Raw genomic sequence first — 6,361 nt, 5'->3', positions numbered from 1 at the left:
TCCTACAGATGACAAGGAATGTCAAAAGGGAATATCATGAATATTTCAGAGCAATTAACTTGAAAAAATCCATCAAGACTTTTGAACATGAGGATAATTAAAATTAAACTTTTTTTTTCTTTACCTGAACTTAATTTCACTGATTGATCCAAAGGATAAATGGAAAATCCCTTATCAAAATTGCATCAGACTTGGGAGTTCTGGTTTCTACCAACATTTAAGAAGTTTCCTTTCTATGCTATAAACAAATGGCTGTACAAAATGAAAGGAACCACTAGTCTTTGATCTGTAAAAGAAGTAAGGTGAATCAGTGGACAAATCACTGTCCCCAATTTAAAAGGACCAATATGTGAATACAGAAGCAACTAAGTAGCAACCTGGCAAAAAATATTAAAAAGAAAAACCGATGCTGAACTAGGAAAACCTGAAATGGAATTGGCAGTCTCAGACAACATAGTGCTTTCAACATCATTCTGAATGCCAAAACACTTAAGTCAAAAGACTGTATGTATTATGGGAGCCATAATACAGCAGGTATGGTACTTGCCTTGCATGCGGGAGATCCAGGTTCGATCCCAGGCTTCACATTTCGTCTCTCAAGCACTGCCAAAAGTAATTTCTTGAGTATTGCTGGGTGTAAACCCCAAACAAAACCTAAACAATCTAAAAAGGCATAAGAAAAAGTGGACAAATTGCTGCTCACTTCAGAAGCATGTATACTAAAATTGGAACTATTCAGAAAAGATTAGCATGGCCCCCACACAAGGAAAGTTAGAAAGGAAGATGGAACACTGTTCTTTCTTCTCAGATTCTCTGTTCATCTGCATTGAAAATGTTAAAGTCTCAAAATATGAGATTAATACCCAAGAATAGCTGAGATCAGCACCAGGAGGATTACTCCATAGCTTAGTGGCCAGTCGGGCATTCTAGAGGAAAGGGCAGCTCAGACAGAGAAGGGAACACCAAATAAGGGTGTTTGGAGGACCCTCCCAGGAGGGGAGATGCATGTCGAAAGTGGACTATGGACTGAACATGTTTGCACCTCAATGCCTCTTTTGCAGACCACAACACCCAAAAGGAGAGAGAGAACACAGGGGATTGCCCTGCCACAGAGGCAGGGGGAGATGGGGGGGATGGGGGTGGGGGGGATATTATCCACGGTGGTGGAAAATGGGCACTGGTGGACAGATGGGTATTTGATCATTGTATAATCAAACCCAAGCACAAAAAATTGTAAATCTACATCTGTACCTCATGGTGTTTCACTAATAAAAAAAAATTTTAAAAAAAGAAAAAGAAAAAAAAAAGAAAATGTTAAAGTCTCAATAACAAGCTCCTGGGTCTATTATAAGTGAACATAGCAAGATTGCAGAATACAAGGAAGGTTAATATACAAAAGCTGTTTGCTTTGCAATGTAACAGAAACTAACAAGTGGAATTTTAAATTGAAAACAGAATAGCATTTACATTATCACTCCTTCCAAATGAAACACTCCAGCACAAATCTATAAAATATCTAAAGATCCATTAGAAGAAAACTCTAATACAACAAATCAATTTTAAAAATTAAGATGTTCCATTCTCCTTGATTGAAATATTACAACTAAGATATCAGTTTTTTTTCCTCAAATAGAATTGTAGATTTAAAACTATCCCAATCAAATACCAGCCAGATATTTTGAGGGTATTGGTAAGTTGATTGTAAAGTTTTATGTAGTGTTAAAATACCCATAATAGTCCATACACACTTAAGAAGACTGATCAAGGTAAAGTTGCTATCTAACTTTAAAATCAGATCTAACGTAATGAAAACAGTGTGGTGCTGGGTAAACAATGACAAATAGATCATAGGAACAAAATTAAGAATCCAAAACAAATTCAGATAAATATATTTAACTGATATTTGACAAAAGACCAACTGAAAAATTCTTTAAAAATGTTTAATTTTGAAACAACACTGCTGAAGTACTGGAATGTCCACATATGATAAACAAATAAACCAAAAACAAAATAAAAAAATAAATTAATGGGTTAAAAAAACAAATTAATGAACTGGAGGTTACAGGGGTTAAGGCTTGCCTTATAATGTTAGATTCCCAACACCACGTATATTTTCCCAGCAACACAAGGATCAATGCCTGAGCACAGAAGCAGAAATAAACTCTGAGAATCACTAGATATGGCAATTTTGCACCTAGTCCTTTGTCAACTGTGAATAACTGTAAATCACCATGCTTTAATATGTCTTAATTCAAATTCAGTAAAATAAACAATTTGATTTATAAATTGGGTCAAACCATTTTATGTGAGTGTGGTCTGTGTGGGTTCTCTGAGATTTTATTTATATTTTGTTTGTTTTATTTGTTTCATAGTAGTTTACGTAGCATGGTTGCAATAACGTTAATTTTTATTGTTTTGGATATGAAAATAAACCTTTACTAGCACCAAAATGTACAAGACATTTTCACAATTCTTATTTTCTAATCCACTCTCCTACTGTCTCCTATATTCTCCTATATCTCCTTTCTCTGCTGCTTAACTATTGGCAAAGGATCTTTAACAAACATGTCAACAAATAATGATACACAGATCTAAAATAAGCATTGAAAAAGATATCATATAGAATGTTATCTGTGAATGTAAGTTAAAGTCAGCATGAGATATCATGTGACATCTGTCAGGATGGTCAAAATCCAAAACACTGGAAATATCAAATGCTCACCAGGAGGTAAAGCAATAGAAAACCTTGTCCATTCTAGTAGGAATGCAAAATGGCACAGCCATTGTGGAAGAGCTGGTGGCTCCTTAGAAAATTAGACATAATCTTACCAAACTCAATTCAGCCATTAGACTCCTTGATATTTACCCAAACAGACTGAAAATTTGTATTGACAGAAACGTGCACACAGATCAACCTTAACTTCAAATCCCAAGCTTGGAAGAGAAGATGTTCTTGTAAATGGATAATTTATGATCAATCCAGACGATATGATGCTGAGATTAAAACAAAAGAACTATCAGGTTATAAAAAGACATAGAAGAAACTTATTTTCAAGGAAAAGCAAGGAATTTGAATTAAATTTATTATATGACTTCAAATATATTGCATTTTCTAAAAGACAAAATAGAAACAGTAAAAAAATGAGTTACTCTTCAACCTTAGAATGAAGGGAAGGATGAATAGGCAGAACATCCTAGACTTTCAGGGAGTAAAACTCTCTAAATTATACTATGATGGTGATGATTTGTCCAAACTTACAGAATGTTTCCCATGAAGAGTGAACCAAAATGTTATCATAGGACTTTGAATAACTGTCAGTGTAGGAGAGAGTTTGATAATGAGGAGACTATACCTAAGTGAAGGGATGGATATCTTGGAAATCTATACTATCTGCTCAGTCGTAGCACTGTAGCACTGCAGTACTGTCCTCTTGTTGTTCATCAATCTGCTTGAGCAGGCACCAGTAACGTCTCCATAGTGAGACTTGTTGTTACTGTTTTTGGGATATCGAATATGCCACAGGGAGCTTGCCAAGCTCTGCTGTGCGGGCAGGATACTCTCGATAGCTTGCCAGTTGTGTACTCTAAAAATGGTGTTATAGGTCCTTGCATTCAGCCGGCCCTTGTCTTAATCCAGGCACTACATATAGTCCTGAAGAACCCATAGAAGTGATCCCTGAGAAAACAAATTAAAATGCTTTTCCAAAATAATAAACTTAACTATAAATCATTATCAAATCTAACTGAATGGTATATAAAAGGTTAATATGTTTTTATCAAGTGGCATTTTCCCTGTAAATATGCTTGTTCCAATGTTTAAAATGAATGTAATTTGTTGCTTTAAAACATAAAAACATAAAATGTATGTTTATATCATACAAATGCACATAAAACATTTGGCATAAATTAAGGTTAATCTATGATAACAACTTTAATTAATTAGATATTAAAAACAAATTTTCACACTTAATGCTCTAATGCACTATAAATCCTTCCTAAGAATAAGAACGTGTCAAAGGTATTCATTTTTGTCATGTGGATTTAACTCATATTGAGTGAAACTTATAGATAAGTTTGACTTAAGACATATGTAACTTAAGATAATGAAAAAATTAAAGGTAAAATGCAGACAGACAAATATACTTTTGTTTACTAATAACAGGGAACATTTGGGAAATATATAAATCAGCTACCAAATTTAATGTGAATTAGTCAACCACTTAGGGTGAAAGTTTAAAATACAAAATAATTTGTTTCTGAATATTAAAAACAAATAATTAGGGGAGTAAATATTAAATGTTTTCTATAACTATAATCAAAATACAAATTAATTAGAAATACATGCAATGAAAACTGTGAAAGAAAGCCTACAATGAAAATCAAAACATACCACAGAGAGAAATTATGAAAAACCTAACAAATAAGAACATGAATGATGACTATTAATTTAATATTTAATGTTTTTATGACATCCATTCTCTCTAAATAGTTCTATTGATTCAATGCAATACCAGTTAGATTTGCAGTGGCTTTTTATTAGAGCCTGATAAGATTATTCTAAAATATAGAAAAACAATCTAGAATACCCAACAAAATTTTAACATGTGTAGAGTGTCTAAAGATATTTATTTAAATTTTTGCTATAAATCTATATTGCACAATATATATTTTATTATGATTGGATAAATTTATAGAATATAAAAATTAAAGACAGATATAGGTACATATTTGTCAATTGATATTTTAGAAAAATTACAAAAACTAGCTTGGTTATTTGGTAGGAAAATCAGTTTGTCTTTTAAACAGTATGGAACATTGTAATATAAATTTGAAGGAAAAAAGCATTAGTTTCTAAATCATAAATCACATGCAAAATTTATTCTGAAGCGAATCATAAATCTGTGATAATATTAAATTACACACCTAGAAATATCAAAAGAGAGTACCCTAATAATCTTCTCTAGACATGTATTTTCTGGACATCAAAAGCATTCATTATTAAAAAAGATATGTAAAAAGCTATTTAGTTAAAGACCTTTGGTCTTAAAAGAATGTTTTTAAGTAAAAGTATAAGCCACAAAAGCCGAAGAGATAGTATAGTGGGTAGGGTACAGGCCTTGTACCCAGTAAACCAGGATTTTAATCCTGACATCCCACTTAGTTCCCTGAGCACTGACAGGAGTAATCCCTGAGTGTAGACCCAAGAGTAACCCCTGAGCATCACTGAATGTGACTCAACTTTCCCTGGCCTCCTCACAAAAAGTATAAGCTAAAAACTGTAAGACAATATTTAGCTGGAAGGACTATATCCAGAATCTATACAGTTTTTGTAGCTAGATAATACATGACCCAATGAAATGAACCCAGTATCAATTGATCACTTGATATCCTGTTACTCATCTATTTGCTCAACCTGGCGCCAGTAACGTCTCCATTCATCCCTCTTGCATGCTAGCATAGCCCAATGGCATCTTCTTGTTCTAGGAATATGAAGAACCTCAAACTGATTGTTCAGGGTCTTGAGGAAGAAGTCTGACCATCTCATAGGTGGGCGTCCACGCGATCTTTTGACATCCCATGGAACCCAGTCAGTAATGGCTCTAGAACAGCGGTCATTGTCTAAATCTCATTACGTGGCCAGCCCATCTGATTTTCGATGCCATGGCAAATGAGACAGCGTCGCTGATTCTTGAGCATTGACAGAGGTCGGAACTCCAGATTCTCTCTCATTTGAGTGAAGCATGAAACTCCAAGCATAGCTCTTTCGGTTCCTCTTTGAGAGACCTGAATAGCCTTCTCACCCTCTTTTCGTAGGGCCCAGGTCTCTGAGACATATGTTAATGCAGGAAGAACAGTGAAATCAAAGAGATGTACTTGGAGCTGGAGGTTCTTCATCCTCTTAGTTATTTCTTCAATGCTCTTGAAGGCGTTCCAAGCCACTATCTTCATCCTGCGCAACTCAGGTGCCAGGTCATTCGCCATATTAACTTCTTGACCTAGGTACACATAACTGTTGCATTCGAAGATGATCCTCATGTTGAGAGTGAATAGAACGTCAGGAATGAGACCGTTTCTCATAAACATTGTCTTCGTGAGATTCAGCTATAGTACGACCTTTCCATACACCCGGTCGAAGTTGGCCAGCATTTGTGCAGCTTGGCTGACGTTTGGTGTTATTAGAATGATGTCATCAGCAGAGCAGAATAGGTGTAGTTGCTGACCATATATCTTCACTCCCATTCCTTCCCATTCTAGTCATCGCATGACATTCTCAAGGGTGGCACTGAAGAGTTTTGGTGAAATGGTATCACCCTGATGAACCCCTCTCTTGACATCGATGATCATTTCTATGTAGAATGGT

General features: G+C 34.8%; 1 non-coding gene across 1 annotated transcript; it reads left to right on the top strand.

Moving 5' to 3' along the window:
- The first annotated feature begins 695 nt into the window (after positions 1 to 695).
- Positions 696 to 800, top strand: LOC130045862 (U6 spliceosomal RNA). Its single transcript, XR_008795631.1, has one exon. It is a non-coding gene; the product is annotated as a U6 spliceosomal RNA (small nuclear RNA).
- The last annotated feature ends 5,561 nt before the right edge of the window (positions 801 to 6,361 follow it).

This window comes from Sorex fumeus, unplaced genomic scaffold (assembly GCF_029834395.1).
Source record: "Sorex fumeus unplaced genomic scaffold, SorFum_2.1 ptg000129l, whole genome shotgun sequence".
In the NCBI taxonomy this organism is placed as follows: Eukaryota; Metazoa; Chordata; class Mammalia; order Eulipotyphla; family Soricidae; genus Sorex; species Sorex fumeus.
The sequence above is the reverse complement of the archived record's forward strand: the minus strand, read 5'-3'. Positions and strand labels throughout refer to the sequence as shown.